The sequence below is a fragment of the Ursus americanus genome, chromosome 19 (assembly GCF_024610735.1).
Source record: "Ursus americanus isolate L20-20 chromosome 19, mUrsAme1.1.p, whole genome shotgun sequence".
In the NCBI taxonomy this organism is placed as follows: Eukaryota; Metazoa; Chordata; class Mammalia; order Carnivora; family Ursidae; genus Ursus; species Ursus americanus.
In genome coordinates, this window is record NC_142145.1 from 46,416,610 (window position 1) to 46,430,454 (window position 13,845).

The following is a 13,845-nucleotide window of genomic DNA, read 5'->3' on the forward strand; positions in this document are numbered from 1 at the left end:
GAGAGTGTTCCCATATTGAGAAACTGACTTTGTCTAACCTGATATTCCATTTCCACTGATCCATTACCCTCAGAATCCAGTTTTAGATGTACTTTCCCAACTCCTGCTGGTACACACTGGCTAATTCCTCCAGTTCCTTTAGCATGTGGTCCCTTTCCTTCCTTGGCAGGCCTAGCACTTCCTCTTCTGGGTTATATCAAGGCTGACCCTTGGTATTGGTGATGGTCATGAGGAGAAGAAGGGTTTGATCTCAAGGGGAGGGCATGCTTTGTCTCCAAGCAATCGTGGTGGGATGGAAGGCTAATTTTTAACTGAGAGGAGTAGGCCATTTATCTAGGCCCAGAGGCTTCAAGGGGAGGATCAGAGGTTTCAAGGTTTTTGAGTGAAATAACTGAGATATCATCTCAACAGGGCTCTGACCATAACATCTTTCTCCATCAGGGACTTTGACATGTCAGACTTTGCAGAACAGAGAATTCACCTTTCTCTAGAATTCTGCAGCTCATAATTAAATCCTGAGCCTGATCTTCAGATTCTTCTGTCCTCTGCATTCAGGGGATAAGAGTCTCTTTGTCTGCCACCCAGGAGGATTTCTGAGTGTTGAGTTTTATGTTTCTCTTTAAATTAATAATTATCCTTAGCTTTTGATTGTTTTTTTCCAGTTCATCAATGACACTCAACAACAGTGATTTGATTCTGTTGTCCTTATAATTAGTACTTCCACAAAAGCCTGAGGTATTACAACTGTTAGTAAATTCCCTTCCACAATGTCCCATTCCAGTTTACCACATGTACCCTTTTAATAATTGTACTGCTACTCATGCTAGATACTATCAGCGTTCCATCTACCAGCAGTGATGTGGTCCTCAGCTCTAAAATCCCATTTTTGAGTCTGCTTCCTTGGACCATTCTGGCACCAACCAGTTGGGTTCCCTAGGAAACAGATTCTGAGCAGGGATTTACATGCAGGAAGTTGGTGAGTGCTTTTGAGATCACAGCCTTTGAAGGAGTTAAGTAAGTATGAGTAGCACTGGGCCTTGGGAAGAGCTGAACCACAGTGGAGTTGCACCAAAGGCCTCTGCCAATCCCCTGGGGAGCTCTGGGGCTAGATGATTCTTTAGAATTGTTTTTTCTTGAAGCAAGGGGCAGGGTCCTTGTACTCCTGAATAGAACAGTCACTGGATGTGGATTGGTAGGAAGCTCTCTTCAGCAAAAGATAATTTTTAGAGAGGATCTCAGCTCAGAACCATCTGCTTCCACACTCGCAAGAGGGGATCACCCATAGCCCATGTCATAAAGAAGGCATCTGGATAATCCAACACAGCATCCACTATAGTGTTTTGGCAAGTATATTTTCGTAATAAATTCCTAAAAATGGAATTGCTTGGTTCATGGGGAAGTGTAGATGTCATTTTGCTAGATATTGCCAGATTCTTCTCCACAGAGGTTGTATTATTTTGCATCCCTACCAACAATGTATAAGAATTCCCGTTTCTCCTCTGCCTTGCTGATAGGAGTATGCATTCAAACTTTTGGATTGTCAATATGATAGGTGAGAAATGGTAGTTTTAATTGCAAATTGTTTTTAATAGCAAAAACCTAGAAACAACTGAATATCCATCAACAAGGAACTGATCGATTCGATTATGGTAACTACCTTCTGTGTGGTAATACATTCTATGAGGTAGATCTATATGTACCACTATAGCAAAATCTCGAATATATGTTAAATGAAAAACAATTTGTAGATCAATGTATAGAATATAATCTCATTTGTGTATAAACAAAAGATACATATATTAACATTTTTAAATTTGCATAGAAAATTCCTGGAAGACTGCAAAAGAAAAACTATGGTGGGGAAAACTGTTATGAGGAGGAGTTAAAAGAGAGGTATATTAATTGGGTAATTAATCCAGAGCAACAGAACCAGTAGGATTATATATATATAATTTGGTATAAGGAATTCATCCAGGTGATTATGGAGGCTGAGAAGTCCCACAACCTGCTGTCTGCAAGGTGGAGATTCAGGAAAGCCGGTGGTGTAATTCAGTCTGAATTTGAAGACCTGGGCAGCAGGGGAGCTACGTGTAAATCCCAGTCTAAGGGCAAAAGAAGACTGATATTCCAGCTCAAATTCTCTGCCAGTAAGAGGGATTTCTCCCTTCCTTTGCGTTTCAATTCTATTTAGGCCCTCAATGGATTGAATGATGCCCACCCACACTGGGGAGGGCAATCTGCTTTACTCAGTCTTCTGTTTCAAATTTAACCCTATCCAGGAACACCTTCACAGACATACCCATAATGGTTTTTTTTTTTTTTAAGATTTTATTTATTTATTTGAGAGAGAGAAGGAGAGAATGAGTGGGGGGAGGAACAGAGGGAGAGGGACAAGCAGACTTCACACTAAGTGCAGAGTCCAATGCAGGGCTCTTTCCCACGACCCTGAGATCATGACCTGAACCGAAATCAAGAGTCGGACGCTTAACCGACTGAGCCACCCAGGCACCCCCACACCCGTAATGTTTAATCAAGTCATCTGGGCACCATGTGACCTAGTCAAGTTGATACATAAAATTATCTATCATAAAGGATAAAGGTACTTTTACTTTTCAGTTTATGTCTTTCGCTGCTATTTGAAATTTTTATGGCAATTGGTATTAATTTAATTTAATTTTTTAAAAATGATATTGCTGTTCAACCGGTGACCATTTTCCTCCAGATGTTTTGCTCTCATTTCATGCCTAATCTACTTATTCAACCCTCTTAGGAAAAGATAACAGCCCAGAGTTAGCCCCCCTGACCCCAGCACTGTGATTTAGACTCTTGACCAGACTCACAACATCCACTTAGCCTCAGTTCATCCGACCGTGGAGCTCCAGTATATCTGTGGTGGCTCAAACAATGGCTAGGGTTGTGCTTTCTGTGCAATTAGTACAAAGCTGTTGTTTTCTGAGGAATATACAAAAAAGTTGTGGGCAGAATGACTTACAATTATCCATCTTTGGACTGACTTAATTTCTGTTATTTGGTCAAATAATCCAACTTAGTGTGCAGTTTAGTGGATATAGGTGTATCCATTCTTTTCCCGTTTTATACATCATTTTCTCAGCAGCATAATCTCACTTTTGAAGGACACATTGTGAAGCCCAATTTCTTAGATGAACACTATGGCCGCTAAAAAGCTGATGAACCCTATGGCCTTTTGAGTGGAATCATTCTTTGATTTGATTCTTAAGCTAGTATTTGGAATTAAAGTGTTTAGAAAGTTGCCTATAAGGACACCTGTGTGGCTCAGTCAGTTAAGCGTCTGCCTTTGGCTTGGGTCATGACCCCAGGATCCTGGGATCCGCAGGGAGCATGCTTCTCCCTCTGCCTGCTGCTCCCCCTGCTTGTGTGCTGTCTCTCTCTGACGAATAAATAAATAAAATCTTAAAAAAAAAAAAAAGAAAGTTGCCTGTAATAAGTAAATAAATGGAGAATATGCAAGTTAACAACTCCCACTTCCTTTCCCCCCAGGAATGCAGCAAATTAGGATTCTGATTTTCATAACTGATCTCAACCTAATTCTGACCTCTCATCAGTTTTTTCCCCAGGTAAAGCAGAAAAAGTGCACATCATACAAATATTAAATTAATAAAAATGTAAAAAATCCCCCCAATACTGTGTTTATTAAGTAGACAGCTAAAAGCTAACATTAAGCTCCTGAGGGGATAAGTTAGGTAATTATAGTTTGACATGTTTCTTTTTCCTTTTTTAAAGATTTTGTTTATTTATCTGAGAGGGAGAGAGTGAGCATAAGCAGGGGGAGGGGGAGGGGCAGAGAGAGATGCAGACTCCGCTGCTGAGCAGGGAGCCTGACATGGGGCTCAATCCCAGGACCCTGAGATCATGACCTGAACTGAAGGCAGATGCTTAATTGACTGAGCCACCCAGGGGCCCCGACGTTTCTTGAAAGGGATAAAGAAAGGGGGGGGTAATCAGAAGGGGGAATGAAGCATGAGAGACTATGGACTCTGAGAAACAAACTGTGGGCTTCAGAAGGGAGGGAATGGGTAGGCTGGTGATGGGTGGTAGGGAGGGCACGTATTGCATGAGAGCTTTTCATTTTTTATATAAATTAGGTGTCCTGAGATCTCTGGTGGAAATGGATACAAGTTTTTCACTATCAAACACAGATTAAGCCGTTGTCTTCAAGTTTTCCCAGTAGTTCATTCATTAATCTGATATGCTTTATTTTGTTTACATAATACAGGGTAAAATTTGAGCTCTTAGTTTTACATTCTGTTTCTTCTTTGCTAGGAAGAAACATTGTTTTCAGCGTAATGTCATTGTTGGCCTTCAATGGAAACACATTAAGGACTAGTAATAACCAACTCTGTGTTGTAACTGGGCTATCCTCTTCAGCCATATATTTCAGTTCTACAAGTCTTTTTTTTTTTTAAGATTTTATTTTTTTAAGTAATCTCTACACCCAACATTGGACTCAAACTTGCAACCCTGAGATCAAGAGTCACATGCTCTACTGACCTAGCCAGCCAGGCGCCCATCCCACTTTTTAAAAAAGGTTTTATTTTTTTAAAAGTAATCTCTACACCCAATGGGCAGTTATACAAGTTTTGATTGATTATCCCACTCACCAGAACTTAATATTTTCTTATAGTCAGGATATTCATAAGCATCTGTTATAGATTTAGCATTGAGGCTGTCAATTTTCTAGATTTTCCTTCCCAGAGAGCATTCCTGGCTCTTGAACACTGGTATAAGGAAAAATTAAGGCTCTTTATTATCCTGCCGGTCAATACCCTTCTTGTAGGCACCAACTCTGGCCAGTGAGAGGCAGTCTAGGCTAGACATTGTCTGAAGTTGGGGGCTTTAAAGAGACTATTTGGGAGGTACTTTGAAAATATGACAAGCTTGTCTTTGCTTGCAGCAAGGCAACAAAATAAATCTTTTAGCATTCACACAGGAAAAAAAAAAGAACAAAAGAACTAACATCAGACACAGCTATTTTCATGATAACAAACAAGCCTGTTGTCTTCAAACCAGCTTCCATTGTTCCTGTACGGGATGACTTCCAATTGTACGCTCCACCCTTCCTCGCTACCCTGCTTTGGGCTCTAAGAGTTTGACCTGTTTAGATGAAATCAGTGGTTTTCCAATTGTGGCCTGGGGACTTACTAGAAATGCAGATTCTCAGGCCCTACCCAGACCTACTGAATCAGAACCCCTTGGGGGTGGGTCCAGCATTCTATTTTATCAAGGCAGCCGGCAGGAGCTTCTGATGCCTACTAAGGTTTAAGAATCACTAGACTGTATGTTAAGCTCCCGTATCTTGTGGCCTCTGGTTGAGCTTGGTCTGTGGGGAGCACCAGTAGGAAATCTGTGGAAGGAAGGAGAGTGAGGTCTGAGCATTTATTTTCCCCGCTCGCTCCCTGTAAAGTCACCACCAGCTGGCTATGTTCTTCTAATGGAGGCCACAGTTCCTTTCACAAGACCTTCTGGACTGTTACCTTTTGCAGGTCATCATGACCTCTATCCCCCCTTTGGGCTCCTGCTGTTGCTAAACACACAAGGTACTACTTTTTTTTTTTTTTTTTTAAGATTTTATTTATTTATTCGACAGAGATAGAGACAGCCAGCGAGAGAGGGAACACAAGCTGGGGGAGCGGGAGAGGAAGAAGCAGGCTCATAACGGAGGAGCCTGATGTGGGGCTCGATCCCAGAAGGCCAGGATCACGCCCTGAGCCGAAGGCAGACGCCCAACCGCTGTGCCACCCAGGCGCCCCTACAAGGTACTACTTTATCCCTCATGAGGTTCTCTAAAATCTGCTCATGCTTTCGAAAATAGTCCCTTGAATAAACTCTTTTCAGTTACCCTATTTAATGTTTGAGGGTTCCTGGATCATGACTGATAACAGTTCCTAATGTCATTTGTGATGGCATTCTTTCTGTGATGTCCATGTAAATGACTTACTTTACATTCACGAATATCCACTCTTCCTTTACTTACTGCATAATGCTGCTAGGAGGACTAACAAATTAATATGCTTGTCACAGTGCCTGGCTCACAGACCTACAATATATGGTAATTTTTTTTTATAGAGGCACCATAAACTGACTGCCCCCCCCCCCAATTCATTTGTTGAAACCTAATCCCCGATGTGAGGGTATTTGGAAGTGGGCGTTTGGGAGGTAATTACATCATGATGGTGAAGTTCCTACCATCGGATTAATGCCCTTTAAAAAGCAACCCCAGAGAGCTTTCTTGCTCTTTCTGCCATGTGAGGACATAGTAAGAAGATGGTCATTCATGCACCAGGAAGCAGCCTCCTCACCATACATCAAATTTGCTGGCACCCTGATCTTGGACTTCTAGCCTTCAGAACTGTGAGAAATGAATTTCTGTTGCTTATAAGCAACCCAGTCTATGACATTTTGTTATGTCAGCCCAAATCGACTAAGACAAAAGGCGTTACAATGTCTTTGCTGTATGCAGTCATGAGATACCAAAATATTAATGTCTTCAGCACCATTCATTGCCTTCTCTCACTCATTTCACCAGTATTAATGTTGATTTTTATACTGATTAACTGATTTCAGATGGAGGAATTATCAGAATCATAGGAGAGTTTAACAGTTTGGGATTCACTTATTATTTAAATATTAAAACCCATTTTAAATGGTCTGACCCGAAATACCATTAAACTCAATAATTAAATAATGATTATATCTAATTCATAAAATGTAGAATTTTTTAAGATGTAGACTGTTTTACTTATTATTTTTTAAAGATTTTATTTATGTATTTAACAGAGAGAGCAAGAAAACACAAGCAAGGGGAGCAGCAGAGGGAGCAGGGAGCCTGATGCAGGGCTTGATCCCAGGACCCAGGGATCATGACCTGAACAGAAGGCAGATGCTTAACCTACTGAGCCACCAAGGTGCCCCTATCTTACTTATTATTTTCCTTCCCTCCCTCCCTCCCTCCCTTCCTCTCTCTCTCTCTCTTTCTCTCTTTCTTTCTTTTAAGTAGGCTCCACACCCAGCATGGAGCTCAACATGGGGCTTGAACTCATCACCCTGAGATCAATCTTCAATCACTCGAATAGGTAAAAAATTTAGCAGGAAGGTGTGAATGGGTCTTAGCATTGACTTTGGTCTCAGTGAGTGTGAGTGACTCAGACTTCTGCAGTCACAGAGGGTCCTGCATTGAGAAGGGCTTCTGCTTGGTTTAATGCTCTGTTGTGAAAATTTTTTTTAATAATGACTTTTTAAAAGATTTTATTTATTTATTTGTCAGAGAGAGAGAGAGAGAGAGAGAGCACAAGCAGGGGGAGCAGCAGGCAGAGGGAGAAGCAGGCTTCTTGCTGAGCAAGGAGCCTTATGCGGGACTCGATTCCAGGACCTGGGGATCATGACTTGAGCCAAAGGCAGACTCTTCACTGACTGAGCCACCTAGGTATCCCTCTGTTGTGAAATTTTTAAGAATTTTTGAACAAGGTATTTTACATTTTGTGTTGAATTTGGTAAATTATGAAACTGGTTCTTTCTCTGTCATATTCGTATTTGTTCAAGATGACCAAGTAAGTATGAGCACTATAAAAAAGTAGTATTGAGTCTTAGTATTATTATACCTATTAATAATTGCTTTATTCATACTGGTTTCTAGGTACAAGGTGCTAAACCCCCCGCTCTTACAGTATTAAACAAGTATGTCTCTCTCAAGGACTGAACAATAGTACACCAGTATTACAATTTCTAATCAAATGTGACAGATAAGGAAACAAATGAGATCCAGCACACAAGTCTTCATGATTATGTTGAAAACACCGAGAGGCAGACTTCAGGCTCTAACAGTAATTTCTGTTCTGTTTCACCCGGCAAACAAACCCTGAAGACTAGCTCAAAGTTAGAGACAACAAATGAAAAATGTTTTTCTTTGGGAATTTTTTTTTCTTGAGAACAAAATAAGAAATAGGAGATGTCCTTTGTAGCTCAGCAATAGGTAAATACCATCTAAACAATAAGAAAAAGTTAGAAACTCTTCCTTGAATAACCTAAAGTTGTTTCTGGAAGTAGAAATATGATGGGTTTGAGAAGAAACTTTCTATGGGGTTGAGACTTGGCTATGAAATTAGAACTAATTTCTGGTTAAAAATTTGTTCCCTGAAGGAATAAATATCTAATGCCTGACATAAGGATGACTCAGAATGTCACTATTTCCATTTTTGGCATCCAACACACCAATCTTAGAAAAGGCTACATGTCCCAATTAACAGTCTTTTCCCAACATAGTGGAGAGAGTCTATTTAATTATGGGTCTGCACTGCAGTCTTTATCACCATCTTTACTCTGCCCGGTCCTAGTGGGACATGGCATAATATACAATTGGGTCCATTCACATAATTTTTGCTATTGTATATTCATAATAGACAAAACCTTGCCATGGCAAGTCAAGCAATCTCACTACCCAAAGCAGCTGTGGGCTAAAGGAATGTCCGGGCTTGCAGGGACAGATATATGGGAGGCTTAAAATGTGTGGGTAGAGTTGTGAGCCCTTTCACGCTGGTGCTTGGTTACATCATCTGCTTTCTTATACTTAGGACTTTTCTGCTGTGTTCCTTGACTGGACTCTACTACAGGAAACTTATAACATTCAAACTTAGTATCTACTTTCTCATTGGGTGAACCACTTAACAAATTTTGAAGGAAAATAAAAATCAGAGTAAGTGAATGATAAACCATTCCTTCCTCGTAAGTCACTAAAGAGGATCCTTTGGGTGGTACCCTTTGAAAGCACAGAGACTGTGATTAAATGGGTTTAGGGTATCCCCTAAATAGAAGATTTTCTGTCATTTACTAGACTTTAAAAGGTCTTGTTGTAGGCAGCTACCAGTGTGCATCAGCAGAAATCCATACCTACTTTATATAATTTATGAGTATTCAAATTCTACATTGTTCTGGGAAAAAGACCTTTGAGAAACTAAACAAACCACACATGATTTCTTTCCAAATGGAAGAGTTAAGATAAAATACATTTAACAGTTTGAATTCAATTTCTCCCTCTTTTAAAGGGCCTGAAAAGTTACATATATTGGATTCTACAGTGTAAAAGTATCTGTCCCTAAACAACATTGGTGTGCATCCCAACAGTCTGAAATGTACAGCTGAATGATTTGAATATTCAGCTCTTCAATGAGGAGTAAGTCTATAATTGTACAAATTATGTATCACATTAATTATTATTAATTATTAATATTATAATTTATAATAATTGTTTATTAATTAGATATTAAAAAACAACCCTGGGTTTTTTCTTTAGTGATTTAATTCTATGAGAGATGTTGCTCTTGTGAGACATAAATGTAATTTTCAGAATGAGAAAATCCAGATTTCGTGGAGAGAGTATGCCAATTACGTACTACTTAAGATAAGTGGAAGACTTCTGCCTCTGGGCAAGATTGAGAGGAGAGCATATTTACTCTCCTGGCTGACAAAACAACAACAACAACAACAACAACAAAATATATAAAAAGACAGTTTTCAGACAGTGGACATCCAGTAGTGAACCACAGTGATCCCTGAGAGAAAGGCAACAAATGAAAGTCTAAGAAGGGAAGAAGGCCATGTGAAGATGGAGGCAGAGAGTTGCATGATGTGTTAGCAAGTCAAGAAATGCCAAGGATTGCTGGAAACCGCCAGCAGCTAGGAGAGAGGCATATGACAGTTTCTCCCTCAGTGTCCAAAGGGAACCAATCATGCCAATACCTTGATTTTGGTCTTCTGATCTCCTGAACTATGAGAGAATACATTTTTGTTGTTTCAAGCCCCAGTTTGTGGTAATTTGTTATGTCAGTCCTAGGAAACTAATACACACAGGTAGAAAATGGACTGGAAAAAAAATCAGCAGTGCATCAGTGAATTGTGGGAAAATTTAAGCAGTCTAATATATATGTACTTGGAATCTCCAAAGAAGAGGAGTAAGAGGGAGGAATAATAATAATAAACTATTTGAAGAAGTAATAGCTGAAAATAATAAACCCAGAGATTCAAGAAGCCCAATAAACTTCAAGCACAAGAATTATGAAAAATGCTTACCATAATAAAAATGATAAAGAGAAAATGTTGAAACACAGTAATAAGGGGAAAATATTAAATCAATGATAAAAATAGTAAAAACATCCAGTAAAAAAAAGACACAGTATGGGCACCTGGGTGGCTGTCAGTTGAGTGTCTGTCTCTTGATTTTGGCTCAGGTCATGATCTCAGGGTGGTGAGATCCAGCCCCGCAATGGGCTCCGTGCTGGTTGTGGAGCCTGCTTGAGATTCTCTCTCTCCCATTCCCTCTGCCGCTTCCCCACCCTCACCCCACACATGCGCTCTCTTGCTCTCTCTCAAGAGAAAAAAAAAGACACATTATGTCCAGAAGAATAAAGGTATCCTTTACTGATAAGTAGACTTTAGTGATAAGTAAATCCTAAGATAATCATTTACACACACACACACACACACACACACACGCACGCACACACAAACTGGAACAAAGGATTATAACTAATATGATATTAGGGATATAAAGTGGAATCATAAAAATCAACTAAAAAACTATAAAAGGCAGACAAAGAAGAAAAAGGGTACTGAGAACAGATAGGACAAATATAAATAAAACAACAAATAGTTGTTAACAAATAGTAAATGCAACCAAATTAATAGTCACATTAAATTTAAATGGTCTACAAGAAGCCTACTTTGGATATAAAGACACAAAAAAGAGTAAAAATGAAAGATTGGAGAAAGGTATAGCATACTAACACTAATCAAAAGCAAGATATAGTGGCTATAATGGTATCAAACAAAGTAGATCTCAGAGGGAAGAATATTACCAGGAATAAAGAAGGCCCTTTTATAATCATAAAGGGGACTATTATCAAGGGTGCATAACAATCCTAAATATTTAAACACTTAACAACATACATGAAAACACGTGAAGCAAAAACTAACAGAACTGATAGAACTTGTAAGTCCACAATTTTAGCCAGAAATTTCAATACTCTCTCCATATTGATGAAAAAGTAGGAAAATATCATAACAATATAGAAAACTTGAAAATTGAAGCAGAGAGAATATTTTCCAATTTATTCTATGAGGACAGCACTATTCAAATACAAAAACCACACAAAGACATTGTAAGAAAACTACAAACCAATATTCCTCATAGACATAGATCCAAAAATTCTTTTTTTTTTTTTTTTAAAGATTTTATTTATTTATTTGACAGAGAGAGACAGCCAGCGAGAGAGGGAACACAGTAGGGGGAGTGGGAGAGGAAGAAGCAGGCTCATAGCAGAGGAGCCTGATGTGGGACTCGGTCCCGGTACGCCAAGATCACGCCCTGAGCCGAAGGCAGACGCTTTAACGACTGCGCTACCCAGGCGCCCCTAGATCCAAAAATTCTTAAAATTTTAGCAAATTGAGGGGCGCCTGGGTGGCACAGTTGTTAAGCATCTGCCTTCAGCTCAGGGCGTGATCCTGGCATTCTGGGATCGAGCCCCACCTCAGGCTCCTCCGCTAGGAGCCTGCTTCTTTCTCTCCCACTCCCCCTGCTTGTGTTCCCTCCCTCTCTCTGGCTGTCTCTCTCTGTCAAATAAATTAATAAATAAATCCAAATAAATAAATAAATAAATAAATAAATAAATAAATAAATAAAATTTTAGCAAATTGAATCCAACAATATATTAAAAAGTTAATAAATAATGACTAAGTGTTCCAGGAGTGCAATGTTGCTTTAAAATTTGAAGATTGGGGGGCCTGGGTGGCTCAGTCGGTTAAGCATGTGACTCTTGATTTTGGCTCAGGTCATGATCTCAGGGTCATGAGATAGAGCCCCACATCAGGCTCTGTGCTGGGTGTGAAGCCTGCTTAAGATTCTCTCTCTCTCTCCCTCCCTCTGCCCCTCCCTCCCACTTGCTCTGTCTCTCTCTAAAAATAAAATAAAATAAAATTTGAAGATTAATGGATATATACTGTCCATTTTTTTTTCTTTTGTACTCAGCTATAGCACATGCCAATTTTCCTTGGTTGCTTCCTCTGGAATTACCGTGTCTTCCTAAAAATCTGACTATACCCCCCAAAATTGTTCTTAGGGTGGAATAGAAGTCTTTTTTAAAGACATTCTGGCCTTGCTTTTTTTTTTTTTTTAAACAAGGCATAGAAGGATTCAAGTGAACCAGTGAACTCTTACATATTATTGTTTTAAAATTTCTGCTGTGTGAGTTTTCTATTGCTTTGTAAAAATCACCACCAATGTATTGGCTTAAAATAGCATACATAATTTATTATATCACACTTTCTGTGGTCAGGAGTCTGGGCATGGCTTGGCTGAGTCTTCTGCTTAGGATCTCACCAAGCTGTAATTAAGGTGTTGGCTGGGCTGCCTTCTTATCTGGAGGCTTGACTGGGGAGGAATCTGTTTTCAAACTCACTCAAGTTGTTGGCTGGATTAATTTCTTTGTGACTGCAGGACTGAGGGCCCTGACTTCTTGCAGACTGTCAGTTGGAAACCACCCATAACTCCTAGCAACTGTCTGTAGGTCCTTGAAGCTTCTTGCCATGTGGGCTTTCCCAGCATAGCCGTTTAATTCATAAAGGCAGTATGGAGAGTCTCTAGAGTAAGTCTGCTAGTAAGACAGAGTGGTACATAGCATAATGTAATCACAGGAGTGACAGGACATCCCATGATCTTGGTTATATTCTGTTGGTTAGAAAGCCACACACAAGGGGAGGGTATTAGACAAGGTATGAACCCTAGGAGAGAGGATCATGTGGAGTCAATTCACAGTCTGCCTGCATATATGTTTAAAGGACTTCAGGCAACAACACACTGTTTAAAACAAAACTGAAGCAGTAATAAAATAATAATTATAAATGAAATAAATTGAGAGATATAGGAATTTGGATTGAATGATAAATTGGTTGGGTTCAGTTTTGTTCAGAGATCATTAAAAAACTGTAAGTTTGATTAGTGGAGCACATTAATTTATCGAGTATTCAGACTTCTATTATGTTCCTACGTAAATCTCATCTTTCAAATTTGGCTGCAAGTTCTCAAAGGCAGATAGATGCCATTTTCTACTGTGGTATTCACAATATCTTTTAGCATTTAATGAGAACATGTAGGAATTCAGCAAATTTCATTTGAATGTTTGCAAACACATAATGAATGAGTTCATTACACATTTAAAAACAAAAGTGCTAAAAAAAATCCCACCAAAAGTGTTTGGCCTTATCTATTGGTCAATAAAATATTAATTGATTGGGTGAAGATCAGTTGGAGTTTAGAAAAATAATGTGATTTGCTTGATTTAGGATTCATTTTTAAAAAACATTTTTATTGGGAAAATGGAAACTTATACAAAGTAATAGTATTGGTTTAAAATTTTTTTAAGTTTTAGAAAATTTGCTTATTTTATGAATAGCAAAAGTTCACCATTATTGCTATAAAAATGTCACTATCATTTATTTGCATTCTTGTATTTTTTTTAAAGGAAAGTTGTTACCAGAAATTGCAAATGAGTCATGACTCATTCCATCTATGCTAAAACCTATTGTGAATAGTCTTTTAGTTTATTAAAATATTTTTTATTATGGTAAATTTCAAACATGCAAAAGTGGAAGAAAATAGTATAATAAACCTTCAAGTACCCATAATTGAACTTCAGTAATTATCAAAACTATGGACAATCTTGTGTCATATGTACCCTCGCCAACTTCTCCCCACCTTGTATCATGTTGAAGCCAATGCTAGGCATTATAGAATGTCACTTACATATATTACGGTATATA

General features: G+C 38.9%; 1 long non-coding RNA gene across 24 annotated transcripts in view; it reads left to right on the plus strand.

The window, feature by feature from the left end:
- The window catches only part of LOC123781975 (uncharacterized), a 411,220-nt gene that overhangs the window by 43,616 nt on the left and 353,759 nt on the right, over positions 1-13,845 (plus strand). For 20 of the 24 annotated variants that reach the window (XR_015727735.1, XR_015727738.1, XR_015727741.1 and 17 more), the window contains 2 exons: positions 5,627-5,795; positions 7,037-9,205. The exons of 2 other annotated variants lie outside the window; for them this stretch is intronic. This is a non-coding gene — a long non-coding RNA (uncharacterized LOC123781975). Of the gene's footprint in view, positions 1-5,626; positions 5,796-6,816; positions 6,945-7,036; positions 9,206-13,845 lie in introns of all 24 variants that reach the window. 2 more of the 24 variants (XR_015727736.1, XR_015727739.1) reach the window with 2 other exon arrangements.